Source organism: Trichosurus vulpecula, chromosome 1, assembly GCF_011100635.1.
Source record: "Trichosurus vulpecula isolate mTriVul1 chromosome 1, mTriVul1.pri, whole genome shotgun sequence".
In the NCBI taxonomy this organism is placed as follows: Eukaryota; Metazoa; Chordata; class Mammalia; order Diprotodontia; family Phalangeridae; genus Trichosurus; species Trichosurus vulpecula.
Window position 1 is genome coordinate 304,290,649 of NC_050573.1, and position 16,196 is coordinate 304,306,844.

Sequence of the window (16,196 nt, forward strand, 5' to 3'; positions counted from 1 at the left end):
CATCTTGGAGTGGGATGGGAGGGTAGAAATGGGGAGAAAATTTGTAATTCAAACTCTTGTGAAAATTAATGCTGAAAACTAAAAATATTAAATAAATAAATAATTGTTTTTAAAAAAAGTTGCTTGCCCAGGGTCACACAGCTAGTAAGTGTCTGAAGCCAAATTTGAACAAATAAAGATGAGTCCTCCTGACTTCAGGCCCAGGATTCTATCCACTGTGCTACCTCACTGGCTGCCCTTCTACAAAAAGTCACAGAGATGGTATACTTGCTTTCTCTCCTTAGATTCATTTCTTACAGGTGTTTTGAAGAGTGAGAAAGGTTTTTTAGTTGCAGGCTTTTATATCATAGAAATTTGACATTGGTGATCTTCCTAGGTCACTATTAAGGTATAAAGAATATTGTCTGATCTATACTTAGCTGGATTCTTAAATACTTAGCTTGATTCTTCAAACAACAAGACTTCATCATGTGCTTGCTATGTATCGTATATTATGCTAGGAGGAACTGGAAAACCACTTAGGCCATTATTGAATTTTTTTTTTCTTAGTCTATTTATTTCTTTTAGTTTTCAACATTGATTTCCACAAGATTTTGAGTTACAAATTTTCTCCACATTTCTACCCTCCCCCCCATTCCAAGATGGCATATATTCTTTTTTTTTTTATAAATTTCTTTATTTTTAGTTTACCACACGCGGTTCTACATAGTTTTGAGTTCCAGTTTTTCTCCCCTCCCTCCCCAAGACGGCATGAAGTCTTATATACCTGTCATGTATAACTTCGCATTGAATTAATTTATGCACTAGTCAAGTCGTGGAGAAGAATTTTGACCAATGGAATGAATCATGAGAAAGAAGAAACAGAACCAAAAAAAAAAACCCCAAAAACAAAAACAAAAGAGAAGCAGAAAAGGCGAGCATGTAGTGTGCCTCAGTCTGTATTCAAACTTTGCAGTTCTTTCTCTGAATGAAGATAGCATTCTCCATCCTGAGTCCCCTGGATTTGTCCTTGCCCTTTAGGTTGCTGAGAAAAGCACAGTATGTCAGGGTTGGTCCTCACGGAATCCATATATCTGTGGCTGTGCACAACGTTCTCCTGGCTCTGCTCCACTCACTCAGCATTATGTCGTGTAGGTTTTTCCAGGTTGTTATGAAGTCTGCATCATCCCCATTTCTTATGGCACAATAGTATTCCATCACCTTCATATACCACAGCTTGTTCAGCCATTCCCCAATTGATGGGCATCCCTTTGCTTTCCAATTCTTGGCTACCACAAAGAGAGCTGCTATAAATATTCTTGTACATATGGGTCCTTTTCCCGCTTGCGTGATTTCTTTGGGATACAACCCTAGAAGTGGTATTACTGGGTCAAAGGGTATGAACATTTCTATAGCCCTTTGGGCATAGTTCCATACTGCCCTCCAAAATGGCTGGATCAGCTCACAACTCCACCAGCAATGCAACAATGTTCCAATTTCCCCACATCCTTTCCAGCATTTATCATTCTCCTGATTTGTTATTTTAGCCAATCTGACAGGAGAGATGTGGTATCTAAGAGTTGTTTTGATTTGCATTTCTCTAATCAGCAGCGATCCAGAGCATTTTTCCATATGCCTGTAGATAGCTTTAATTTCTTCCTCTGAAAACTGCCTGTTCATATCCTTTGACCATTTCTCAATTGGGGAATGGCTTGTATTCCTATATATTTGGCTTAGCTCCCTGTATATTTTAGAGATGAGGCCTTTATCAGAGATACTAGTTGCAAAGATTTTCTCCCAATTTTCTGCTTCCCTCCTAATTCTTGTTGCATTGGCTTTTTTTGTACAAAAACATTTCAATTTAACATAATCAAAATTATCCATTTTGCATTTTGTAATGCTCTCTATCTCTTGTTGGGTCATGAATTCTTTACTTTTCCACAAATCTGATAAGTAAACTATTCCTTGCTTTCCCAAATTACTTAGAGTATCAGCTTTTACTCAGAAATCATGAACCCATTTTGACTTTATTTTGGTATATGGTGTAAGATATTGGTCTATGCCCAGTTTTTGCCCTACCATTTTCCAATTTTCCCAACAGTTTTTGTGAAATAGTGAATTATTAGCCCCGAAACTGGCTTCCTTGGGTTTATCAAAGAGTAGATTGCTAAACTTGTTGATTTCACCTACTTGTGTACCTATCCTATTCCACTAATCCACACCCCTGTTTCTTAACCAGTACCAGGCAGTTTTGATGACTGCTGCTGTGTAGTACAGTTTAATATCTGGTATGGCTAAACCACCATCTCTAGCATGTCTTTTCATTAATATCCTAGATACTCTAGACCTCTTGTTTTTCCAAATGAATTTTGTTATTATTTTGTCCAGCTCAGTAAAAAAATTTTTTGGTAGTTCGATTGGTATGGCACTGAATAGATAGATTAATTTAGGTAGAATTGTCATTTTTATTATCTTAGCTCAGCCTAACCATGAGCAACTGATATTTCTCCATTTATTTAGATCTGATTTTATTCGCGTGAAAAGTGTTTCATAGTTATGTTCATATAGGCCCTGGGTTTGTCTTGGCAAATAGACTCCCAAATATTTTATAGTGCCTTCAGTAACTTTGAATGGAATTTCTCTTTCTATCTCTTGCTGTTGGGCTTTGTCAGTAATGTATAGGAATGCTGAGGATTTATGTGGGTTTATTTTATATCCTGCAACTTTGCTAAAGTTGTTTATTATTTCAAGTAGTTTTTTACTTGATTCTCTAGGATTGTCTAGATAAATCATCATATCATCTGCAAAAAGTGATAATTTAGTTTCTTCTTTTCCTATTCTAATTCCTTCAATTTCTTTTTCTTCTCTTATTGCTACAGCTAATGTTTCTAGTGCCAAATTGAATAATAGGGGTGATAATGGACATCCTTGTTTCACCCCTGATCTTATTGGGAATGCATCTAGTTTATCCCCATTACAAATAATGCTTGTCGATGGTTTTAGCTAGATGCTATTTATAATTTTGAGGAAGGTTCCACTTATTCCTATGCTTTCTAGTGTTTTTAATAGGAATGGGTGTTGTACTTTGTCAAAGGCTTTTTCTGCGTCTATTGAGATGATCATATGGTTTTTGCTAGTTTTGTTGTTGATATGGTCAATTATGCTAATAGTTTTCCTAATATTGAACCAGCCTTGCATTCCTGGAATAAAACCTACCTGGTCATAGTGTATTATTCTCGTAATGAGTTGCTGCAATCTTTTTGCTAATATTTTATTTAAAATTTTTGCATCAATATTCATTAGAGGAATTGTTCTATAATTTTCTTTCTCTGTTTTAACTCTACCTGGTTTGGGTATTAGTACCATATTTGTGTCATAAAAAGAATTTGGTAGGACTCCTTCTTCACCTATTTTCCCAAATAGTCTACAAAGTATTGGAATTAGTTGTTCTTTAAATGTTTGATAGAATTCACATGTAAAACCATCTGGCCCTGGAGATTTTTTCCTAGGGAGTTCGTTGATGGCCTGCTCAAATTCTTTTTCTGTTAGTCTGGGCAGTTTATGTTTTTGTTTTTGTTATGTTTATGTTTTTGTAGATATTCATCCATATCTCTAAGGTTGTCAAATTTATGGGCATACAGTTGGGCAAAATAATTCCTAATTATTGTTTTGATTTCCTCTTCATTAGAGGTGACCTCACCCTTTTCATTTTTGATACTGGTAATTTGATTTTCTTCTTTCTTTTTTTTAATCAAATTGGCCAAAGGTTTGTCAATTTTATTGGTTTTTTCATAAAACCAGCTCTTTGTTTTATTTATTAATTCAATAGTTTTCTTGGTTTCAATTTTATTAATCTCTCCTTTGATTTTCAGTATTTCTAATTTGGTATTTAATTGGGGGTTTTCAATTTGCTCTTTTTCTAGCTTTTTCAGCTGTATGCCCAGATCATTGATCTCCTCTTTCCCTATTATATTCATGTAGGCATTTAGAGATATAAAACTTCCCCTAAGAACTGCTTTTGCTGCATCCCATAAGTTTTGGTATGTTCTTCCATTATTGTCATTCTCTTGAATGAAATTATTAATTGTTTCTCTGATTTGTTCTTTGGCCCACTCACTCTTTAGAATTAAATTATTTAGTTTCCAATTAGTTTTTAGCTTATTTTTCCATGGTACTTTATTAATAATGATTCTTATTGCATCATGATCTGAAAAGGATGCATTGACTACTTCTGCTTTTCTGCACTGGATTGTGAGGTTTTTATGCCGTAGTACATGGTCAATTTTTGAGTATGTGCCATGTACTTTTGAGAAGAAAGTATATTCCTTTTTATCCCCATTCAGTTTTCTCCAGAGGTCTATCATATGTGCCTTTTCTAAAATTCTGTTTACCTCCTTCACTTTTTTCTTATTTATTTTGAGGTTAGATTTATCAAGTTCAGAAAGGGGGAGGTTGAGGTCTCCCAATATTATAGTTTTGCTGTCTATTTCTTCCTGTAACTCCCTTAACCTCTCCTCTAAGAAATTGTATGCCTTCCCACTTGGTGCATATATGTTAAGCAATGATATTGCTTCATTGTTTATGGTGCCTTTTAGCAGGATATAATGTCCTTCCTTATCTCTTTTATTTAGATCTATCTTTACTTTTGCTTTGTCTGAGATTAGGATTGCTACACCTGCTTTTTTTACTTTAGCTGAGGCACAATATATTTTACTCCAGCCTTTTACCTTAACCCTATGTGTATCCCCCTGTTTCAGATGCATTTCTTGTAAACAGCATATTGTAGGATTATGGTTTTTAATCCATTCTGCTATCTGCTTCTGTTTTGTGAGAATGTTCATCCCCTGCACGTTCAGGGTTAAGATTTCTATCTGTGTCTTTTTCTCCATCCTAATTCCCCCTGTTTATGCTTTTATTTCTCCCTTTCCCCTTCTCTTCCCCAACAAAGTTTTGCTTTTGACCGCCGCTTTCCTCAGTTAACCCTCCCTCTTTATTCCCCTCCCTTATCTTACCGTTACCCACTTGCTACTTCTCCTCTTCCTTCTGCCCTCCCCCCTCCCTTTTTCCCCCCTTTCCCTCCCACTTCCCGTAGGACAAGTTAGATTTCTAAACTTATCAGAGTATGTTATTCCCTTCTTGAACTAGATCAGATGACAGTAAAGCTCAAATACTGCTCTTCTCCCTCCCTTCTTTCCCTCTACTATAATATGTTTTTTTTCCACTTCCTTTGGTGTAATTTACCCTTTTCTACAACCTCCTTACCACTTCCCTCATAGCCCTCCCTTTATATCTCTTATTTATATTTTATATTTTTACATCAGTTAATTTATACAGGCATTCACAACCTATGTATATCCCTTTCATTTGTCATAATAGTTGTACCATTCACAAAAATGACTTATATATGTGTGTATATATATATATATATATACATACATAAAAAACATACATAAGATGATATAATCCCACATAAAGATGTAAACAACCTAAGCTTATTGGTTAATGAGGTTTGTGGGGTTTTTCCCCCGGTTACCTTTTTATGTCTCTCTTGAGGTTTGTATTTGGAGATCAAATTTTCCATTGAGTTCTGGCCTTTTCATCAGGAAGGTCTGGAATTCCCTTATTTCATTGAATGTCCATCGCCTTGCCTGGAAAATTATGCTTAGTTTTGCTGGGTAGTTGATCCTTGGTTGTAGTCCCAGCTCCTTTGCCCTTCGGAATATCATATTCCAATTTCTCCTGTCTTTTAATGTGGAAGCTGAGAGATCCTGCGTGATCCTGACTGTAGTTCCCCGATATTTGAATTGCCTCTTTTTGGCTGCTTGCAGTATTTTCTCCTTGAGTTTATAGCTCTGAAATTTGGCTATAATATTTCTTGGTGTTTTCAGTTTGGGATCTCTTTCAGGGTGTGATCGGTGAATTCTTTCAATGACTATTTTGGCCTCTGGTTCTAGGACCTCTGGGCAGTTGTCTTTGATAATTTCTTCGAAGATACTGTCAAGGCTCCTTTTTTCATCGTGGATTTCCGGTAGACCAATAACTCTCAAATTGTCTCTCCTGGATCTATTTTCCAGGTCAGTTGTTTTGCCAATCAGATATTTCACATTTTTTTCTATTTTTTCATTCTTTACGTTTTGTTTTATTACTTCTTGATGCCTCATAGATTCATTAGCTTCCACTTGCTCAAGTCTAATTTTAAATGAGTTAGTGTTTACATTTTGCTTTTGAGCCTCCATTTTCAATTGGTTGATTTCACCTCTCAGGGTGTCCTTTTCTCTCTGTAGATTCTGAATCTCCGTAGCCATTTCACCAATCTTATTCTTTAGGGACTTGATTTCATTAGTGGATTTTTTCTCCCTTTTTTCCATATTTTCTTTTAGCTCCCTAATTTGGTTTTTAAAATCCTCCTTTAGCTCTTCCAGCAGTGCTTTTTGGGCTGGAGACCAGTTCATATTAGCTTTTGAGGTATCTGATGTATCTACCGTGTCATTGCTATCCTCTTCTATGTTGATATTTTGATCCTGCCTGTCTCCATAAAAAGAATCTATTGTCCTCGGTTTTTTTGTGTTCTTCTTCATGTTGGATTGCCTTTTGCTGGCTTTACAACGAATTTCTATCTGTGAGTCTCAGGGCTTTCTGTCCCAGCTTTCTTATTCTGGGGGTTGTGAGTCTAGAATTATAACCTTCAGTTTCTTGAGGTGTGGGGGAGGGGTCTGGCTCCCTGGCGTCTCACTCCCTATGGGTGCTTTCCAGCACTTGCTTTTCAGCAATGGTCTCAGCTCTTTGTTGTTTGAGCTGATGTCTGGCACTTCCCCTGGGGGAGCAAGATTACGTCTGGGCTCCCGGTGTTAACCCCTGCAACTCTGCCCCTCTGGGACTAATGAGCTTCTAGTATTTGTCCTGTGAGGCCCTGCTACTCTCTCCTCTGTTTCAGTTCTCTTTTTTTTTTGTCCCCGAGGAATTCTCTGGGTGAGGGGGGGAGGGATTAGAGCCTTTTACCTGGCCATTGAGTCTTCCGGTAGTTCAAGAAGCCGAGTCGTTGGGTTTTGCAAGCGTCAGGACTGGGTGTTTTCACGACTGGTCGCGTTGCGCTGCCTCTCATCACTCCCACAGACTGCCGTCCTGTGTTGGTAGTCCTGGGGATCTCTGCCGGTTTCGGGCGCCCAGCTTTCTCCCAGCCCGTCTCCCACGTGGATTTCTTGGCCAGCCGCTTCTGCCTTGGTCTGGAGCAGCTCCGCACCAAGCACTCTCCAAGCCTGCAGGTTCGTTCCTCCGGCCTTTCAGACTCTCCCGGCTCGGAAATTTGCCCCACGCAGACTGCTCGCGGTTTCTGACTCTCTCAAATCTGCTCAAATTCACTTTTTTATAGGAATCTGACAGACCTTGTGAGAGAGCTCCGGTAAGACGCTGCCTTCATGCGGCCATCTTGGCTCTGCCCCCCATTATTGAAATTTTTAAAGTCAGAGATGGATGATGAGGGCCTGAATTAAGGGAGAACCAAATACATGGTAAGAAGGGGTCTGATACAGAGATATTGTGGAGGTAAAAATTACAGGACATGATAACTTTTTGATTGTATGTTATGAGACTGAGCAGTCAAGAATAAAACCTAGGTTGAGAAAAGGTGATCAAACTGATGCTGGTGCTCTTTACTGAAATAGAGAATTTCAAAATAAGGCTGGATTTGAGGAAAAGATGAGTACTGTACAGAGCATGGTGGGCTTTAAATGTCCATAATTTTTGTTTAAATGTTGGGCATCCAGCTCAAAATTTCCAATAGTCAGTTGACAATGTGGGCCTGGAACTTAGGAGAGATAGCAGGGTTGAAAATATTGATTGGGCAATCATGTACATTTATATGACAACTAAACCTACTGGTGCTAATGAAATAATCAAGAGGAGAAGTGTACAAAAAGGAAGGAGTCAAAGAAGAGCCTTGGAAATATTTAAAATGAGGTAGCACAATACAAAAGAGGGAAGGAAACTTAAAAGGAGTGATCAGACAGGTAGGAAGATATCTAGGAGAGACAATTTAGCGACTCCTTGGCTTGGTTACTCTGTCTGTAGCTACAGATCAGAACCCCATCCACCATCTAAATTTATGATCTTCTTCCTTTATTTGTTCCATAAAGTAACAGCTCAATGTGCCTGAGGCTTTTATCTACTAATTTTTTTTAGCATGTTGTGACATGTAGCTGTTGATCTGTAATCCTACCATCCTGACATAAAACCATCGCATCTCCTTTTTCAGTTATCCAGATCCTTGATGATGACTTTTTAATGCAACTTCTACCCTAAAAGCTATTGCTAGAACTATGCTCTAGCCTACCTCACAGTAACATGTCCTTTTTCCGTGTTTTCCCCAGGGCAGAAAAGCTGGTATCCTTCTAAGGGTAATGGATAGGTCTCACTAAGATTTTTGAGATTTTTGTAATCAGAAACATCTCATTCTCATTTAGAGAACATCAGCATAGGTAGGGTATCCTCCTCTTTATTCTCTATACAGAAGAATCTCCATTGCACTCCTGAACACTTTGGGAAATTTCTACCTCCTTGCTCTGTGCCTTGCTTAACACTGAGAATGTTTATCTTTCAACAAAGTTTTATACATAAACTGAGGAAGACTGGAAAAGCAAACTAAATATCTTACAATTAGTGAAACATATTAAAGATTTGTGAAATATAGCAGGGAATGGCCAAACAATAAACAACTCCAATATATTTAATTATGATCCATTACTCTATTATAATTTTTTTTCAAGAGTCAGATGATTCAATTCACTGATAAGGTCTATTCTCCTGAAAGTACTTTGCAAACCTCAAAGTGCTAGACAAACGTGAGTATTATTATTATTATTTTAAAGAAATCCATTTATTGTTCTTTTTCTGGCACTGGAAATCTATCTACATATAGAAAGAATAGGCAGCCCCCAAAAGAGGCATCATTTGAAAAGTAAACTGCAATTTTGGTTGAAATTCACTTAATTAGTTATTCCTTTAGTTAAAAGGGGGGGATATCCCTTATTAAACGCAAATATAGCTGGAAAGGTTCTTTTTCAATTACATAATTACTTAAATTCAATACAATATGAAATCCTTACAAGAAGCTACGTGACATGGTGGAAAGAGTTCTGGGTCTTGAGAAAGACCTGAACAACTCAAATTTGCCCTCAGATACTTTCTAGATGTGTGGCCCTGGAAAAAGTAGTTAATCTCTGCCTCAATTTCCTCAGCTGAAAAATGAAGATCATAATAGTACCTGCCTCACATGATTGTTGTGAGCATCAAATAAAATAATATTTTAAGTGCTTAATACAAAATATGCTACATACTAAGTGCTTAATAAAAGCTTGATCACTTCCCTCCCCCACCCCCTTTTTTGTCTTTTCTTCTTCAGTGCCTAGCACAGCTCCTGACACAAAGTAAGTCTTAAAAGTGTGTATTTGTGTCCCCAGCATTTAGTTGAATTCCTGACATATATAGTAAGTGTTTGTTAATGATTTGGACACTGAATGAATGAATACTTCATTGGATCACCTGGTCTCAGACAAAACAGCTCCAGTCCTTTCCATCCCATGCAGTTCCTGTCCATATCATTCTATAATTTTTTTCTACGTATGACCCTTTAAAAGGACTAGTAAAATTCCTCTACTTCTATTGTTGTTAGCATTGTAATAATTTGCAAGGAAAATAATGATTAAATAGCTAATGACAATGAGATGAAAGGTCCTTTCTGGCCTTGACAAGTTCTTCTTACCATGTTTCAAAACAACTGGCAGATAGGATTGTTGAGCCATTCTCTGAAAGATCATGCAGAATGAGAGAAAATATAGCTGAATTGGAGAAATAGAAAAACAAAATATGGGAGGGTTTATGAGCTAAAATTCAGTAACAATTCTTGGTAAAATCATAGAATGTGTGTTAAAGTGATGGCTAGTGAATACATCATAGACACACACAGAAAGATTTTATATGCCTTACCCTCTCAGTCATTCACATTTACATATGAATACGTTTGTTGTAGAAAATACTGTTTTCTAAATCTTGACACTTTCAGATGTTTTCAGCAAGGATATGAAATAAACCAAAAAAGAAAATTAATCAAGTTAAATCATATCTAAGTTGTTTTACAAAATGAGTTTCAATTACTCATAAGGCTTGTATTAACTACATGACAGGTATGTTTTGATGGAGTGAAAAATGCATAGTATGGGGACCAATTAAAAGGTCTTTACAACTACAGGAAAGTGCAGAAGGGGCATAAAGATACACCAGAGTCAAATAAGCTACAGTTGTGCCTGGGGCTAGCCCTGCCCTCTTCTACCTGTACCAGAGCTTCCAACAAGTAATTCACTGTAATTCACAAGTAATTTACTGAATTACATTCACTTTTCCTTGCAAACTCTGGTATAGTAATTAATGAACAATAAACTTACTAGAATATAGGCACCCTTTGATGGAGGCACAGAGCCTGAATAGCAAGTTCAAAAAGTTGGTTAGCCCTAGATTAATGAAAAATAGGTTTTGTTTTACCCATTTCACAGATGGGGGAAACAACACAGGATTGAGAAGCTGGTGATTATACCCCTTATATATTTACTTAGCAAATTTATAATATTTAGAATATGATAAAAATGTACCTTTGATAAGCATATATATTCTCTTGATGCCTCCTCAGTTCTTCCATACATAAAATAACAACAACGTTAATGCAAGCAAACAGATCATATATCTTGTTGAATATAATGACTGTTTCTGATCCATTAGTTGTATTGCAGAAGTTTTCTAAATTGCTCACAAATGAGACAGTTCAGGAAAGCTTAATACAAGATGATGTATGTGCAGTAAAAAAGCATAAAAGAGTTAATATTCTGGATTCATTCTTATTTAATTAGCTAGGTGCCTGAAATTAATTGGCCCAGCAATTTACCACATCTCACTGAATTAAATAGGCATGCATCAAGCCAAGAAATTCTTAGATTATGACATATACATGTATACATATATATGTACATACATATATGTATCTTAGACTGTATATGTTTATATAGATAAAGATGACTTAGGTATCAATATGGATATAGATATGTAATAGCTAGATATATAGATATTGATAGATACTATAGATATATGTACACACACATGTATACACATATATATGTAACGAGAGAGAGAGAATTTCAAGAAGCTGTGATCTTGAGAGGCAGCATGCTGTAGCAAAGTACTGTGTATGAAGCTAGGATTCTAGCACTGGATGCATCATTAAACAACTGTGTGACTTTGGATAAAGTTGCAAAACACTTTTTATACATTATCTCATAAGATCCTCACAATAACCCTGTGAAATAGGTTCCCCATATTCTGTTATCCCTATTTTATGATGAAGGAACTAAGACTCAGAAGTTAAATAAGCTGCTTGTAGTCATATTGTCAGAAGGTGGCAGCATTTGGACCCAGATCTTCCTGCCTTGAAGTCCAGCACACCATTCACAGACTAAGCCCCTCGTTTTTACCATTCTATACTTCCTTTGGTCCACTCTTGATCAAATGTAGTTTAGAGCATAGATATAGAACAGAGGTATCCAAACCAAGAGCCATATTGAACCTGAGTGTTCTCTAAAACAGATTAAAATGTTTCATAAACAAAATTGTAATAGAACACACATAATGTCAATATGTGGTTTTCTAAGTCAACATGCATCTTCAGAGATCTTTATGTATGGTTTAGTAGCCCTCTATCTATTCAAGTTTAACAACATTGATCTAGAATACTGTCCCCAAAGTCCTTTGGGGACAAATGTCCTTGGGACATTTGAAAAGGGAAATATCATTTCATTAGTTTTAATAAAACTGATGTCCTAGGAAAAACTCTAAGAATATTTATTGATAGACTAAAAAGTACAGCTCAGGTCTATTTCCCCCATAAAATCTCCTTGACAGTGAATTATTTTAAAGTCCCTGAATCTGTCTATTCTGAATTGCTTCACTTTTAGAAATGTGTTTAACCAATTTAAATATAATACAGAATAATGATTTCATGAGGACTTTTGGACTAAAAATAATGACCTTACCCATATGCGTTAGTAATCTGAATGATGTACCATACAACCTTGAAGGCATGGGATGTGCACTTTTTCCTTTATCTTCATATATAAAGCCTCCAGATTCTGCCTTTAATTTTACTTGAGTTGGTAGTTCTGATTAAATTGGTTTCCTTATAAAAGCATGTTTTAAATCTTTTTTTGCCTCATAATTTCATTATGAAAACTGGAAATGTTAACCTCTCAAAAAGTTACTACTTAAAACAATCCACCTGCCAGTGGATTTACTTTAATCTGAAATAAAAGGGAGAGAGAATTAACCCATTTATGAGTGTTGAGTCATTCCACAAACTGCTGCTCTTGGACCTAAGAAATGCAAACGTTATCCAGAACATCTTTTAATCAATGTGGGAAGTGGGAGGTGAAAGGTAGAAGGATATAAATGAACATTCCCCGTTTGGAACTCTGATAAAAGCCATTTCATGGGGCTTGAGAGTTATAGATCATACTTGGATGACAGTCCCACATAAAGCATTTTTATCCTTTTGGAGTGTTCATAGAGATGTGAGCTAGAGTTTGTCCTTCATGGGTATCAGGCTGCATACACACAACCAAGTACACAAATCAACAGGCACAGAGAAAAATACTGAAATACTGTATGTACAATAAAAATGAACAGAATATATTGTCTATATGAAGTTGTTGTGAGTTATAGTGCAGAATGAGGAATTTTGTGTCCCCAGATGTCCTGCCATAGCCTGAGATTACACTGAGCTAAGATAGAATGCCTTTCATTTTCCCTTAAGTCTTCCATTGTGGACAATTTTTCAATTGCTGAAGGTCATGTCATTCTCCTCTGGGTCTCTCAAACCTTAGGGTAATAATCAACACATGTCCAGATATTATCTAGCCTTTTCCCCCTCTTTACTACAAATGCTTGAATTTGACTCAAACTTTCTTTTGAGATATTGAGTCTTCCATTTCCTACCTTTGCCTTCTTCTTACTATGTAAAATTACTCCTTTCTTTTAAACTGTGGTCTGGAATCACTTCTTGAAGCAGATTTTTCCTAATTAAACACACCCATTGTCACATACATTTGACACATTTGCTTCAATGGTCCCTTGTCATCACTGAATATGCTTATGGTGATTTTCTTTCTCTATTTTTAAACTTTGAGATTAGAATCACAGTATTTTATATTTATATTTAGAAAGGACTAGAGGTCATCTATCTCAATCTTCAGGGCAAAGGCATGGATATTGTTAAATATATGTCAAATATCCTATTGTCTAATTCCAAATGACACATTAGCAAAATACACTTACTCCCCCATTAAAAATGTGCTAACTTCTCCACGCATTTTTTTTCTCTTCTGGGAGAGGAAAGGAACACACAGCTACAATCAAAGGGAATCATATTCAACATCATTGTGAAACAACTGAACACTTTACTTAACTTTCCCCAATTCCATGTTATGGAGACATGGAATTAGATGATTTTTGCAGTGAAGTTCAGAGGATACAAATATTTGCTTGAGGCAAATTGTCCCAGAAACATAGATCCTTGTGAAAACCAAATTAATAATAGGAAAAAGAAACAAAATACTTGAACTCCTCTTAGATTCACTGTCTTCTTTCTATATGCACACTTGACTTATTTAAGGCTCTATGTATGTGAGGCACATCTTTTTATGCTTTTTAGTGACTGTTGTTTTTATATCACAATCATTTCTGCATGTCTTCCATTCTCCTCTCTTTTCCCCAAGTTTCTTGTAGTAACAACAACAACAAAGTTAAGCAAAACCAACCAACATAGTGACCATATCTAACAGGGTATACACCATTGCTCAACCATATCCCCCCATCTCTCCTACAACAATAAAAAAATCAGGAGGTGCATTTCTTAATCACGTCTATTAGACTAAGCCTCATCATTGCAATTATATAGTATTCAGCTTTATTTTAGTGTTCTTTTCATTTCTATTATTACTATCATTTGAATATTGTTTCCCAGGTTTGACTCATTGATTCCAGAGCACATCAAGATCATAATTTTTCCATGTTTCTCTAAATTCTTCATATTCATAATTTGTATGATACAACAAAATTCTACTACAGTTATGGACCATGTTGTGTTTAGTCATCTTCCAATTGCAACCTGTGTAATGCTCCTAACTCTAGGATTGGACTACTAATCCCACCTAGTTGCACAAACAGCCTAAAAGAGAGAGAACCTTTCATTATGCAAGTAATTAATTGGCACTGGAAATATAACTGAGACCACACCACCTAGGTTTCTATTCTCCCATTTAGATAGCTGCTTTAGTGTGGACATAGATTGAGAAATTGGTTCTCCTTCCTGATTCAAGAGTTTAATTTATTCAGCTGTCATCCAAAAATTATTTGGTAAGATTTTCTTTCACCTTTATATAGCAACATAATTGCACTATACTTATTTCCAATGGCACTCTTATTGATCAAGTGTTGAATAATATTCTTTCAGCATCTCAAATGCTGTTGCTAGACACTTTATGTTTGTTCCTTTGCATATAATCCATCTTACAGAATCCCCACTAGTGATATGTGAGATAAATGATTCTATCTGTCAGCTCACGGTCCTTTGGTGAACATATCCAAAGCTAAGTATGAGAAAGACTTATTGATGATATGTTTCTGTTTTTCATGAACCATAAGAGAGCTATTTGTTAGTATATTGGTTATATGGGTAAATCATTCAAGAAGCCCACTGAAGAAGGGCTTTAGTTTCAGGGTCTACTATGGATAAATTAAAGTAAGAGAAATTAAAAACAAATGAAACTTTTGGATTAAGACACTTGCAACCAGACAGAAACTTTCCTGTCCAATCAGCCAAGGAATTTCAGTAGCTTTAGAAAGGCGACATAGTATAATGGATGTAGCACTGGACTCAAGAGAGACCTGGATTCAGATCTCACCTCTTAAACTTACTAGTTATGTGACCATGAGTTGGAGGGGGTGGATCTACTTGACCTTCCTTGGCCAGTTTTCCATATTTGAAATATTTGTAGTACTTACCTCACATGGTTACTGTAAAGATGCAGCAAGATGGTATATGTAAAGAATTTTGAAAACTTCAAAGAACTTTTATTTTAGTTTTTAACCAACACTGCCAAAATTACTATGGTTCAAGGAAAGGAAATTTTGAAACCTGAAAATCAGATGCAATTAGAAAATGTGCCTTGTGTAATCAGGTGAACTCATTCTGTTCTTATTATGGGTCTTGTGTTTATTAGGGCACTGTGCTAAGCACCAAAAATACAAAAAAGGGGAAAACACCATTTCTTCTCATACGTAACTTACATACTGATGAGGGAGACTTGTAAAATTTAGGTAGGTGTAAAATATATACAATGTAGATGGAAGGGAGCATATTATTAGTAGGATGACTGAGAAAGGCTTCCTGCAGGATACTGGAATTAAGCTGAGTTATTGAAGAAATTCATGAAGTCAAAGAGAGAGAAGTGAGCATTCTTATCCTGAGGTATAGCTAGTGCAAAGGCAAAAAGACAGCAGATAGTCTCTCGTTAGATGAACTATAGGTAGGCTGGTGTTATTGCAATGTAGAATGGGTAAAGGAAAATACATTTTAAAAAAACTGGAAAGGTGTGAAGGCACCAGTGTGGGAAGAGCTCTAAATTTAAAAGATGTAGTAGTAGTAGTAGTAGTAGTAGTAGTAGTAGTAGTAGTAGTAGCATATAGCATCTTTGCAAGCTAAAGTAATTATAATTATCATAAAATAATTATAATTATTGTCCTTATTTTACAAAGGAGGAAAGTGAGGTGTACCAGGGTCATGCAAATTGTAAATGTATAAGGCAAGATTTGAACTCAGGTTTTTCTGATTCTGATTCTCTGTCTACTGTGCCACCTAACCTAGTTGCTACAAATGCCAAACAAGTGAGTTTATAAGGAGAGCCATTGAGGTCATTGTACAAAGTGATGACATAGAGACCTAGCTTTAGGAGAAAAAAAAGACCTTGGCAGCTGGGTAGAGTATGAAGACTTGAGGCAGGGAAGCTCTTAAGAAGACTTTTATGATAGTCCAGGCAAGAGATGAAAAAAGCCTGAACTAGGATAGGGGTTGTGTGAGTAAAAACAAAAGTATATGAGAAATGTTGTGATGGAAGATTTAACAA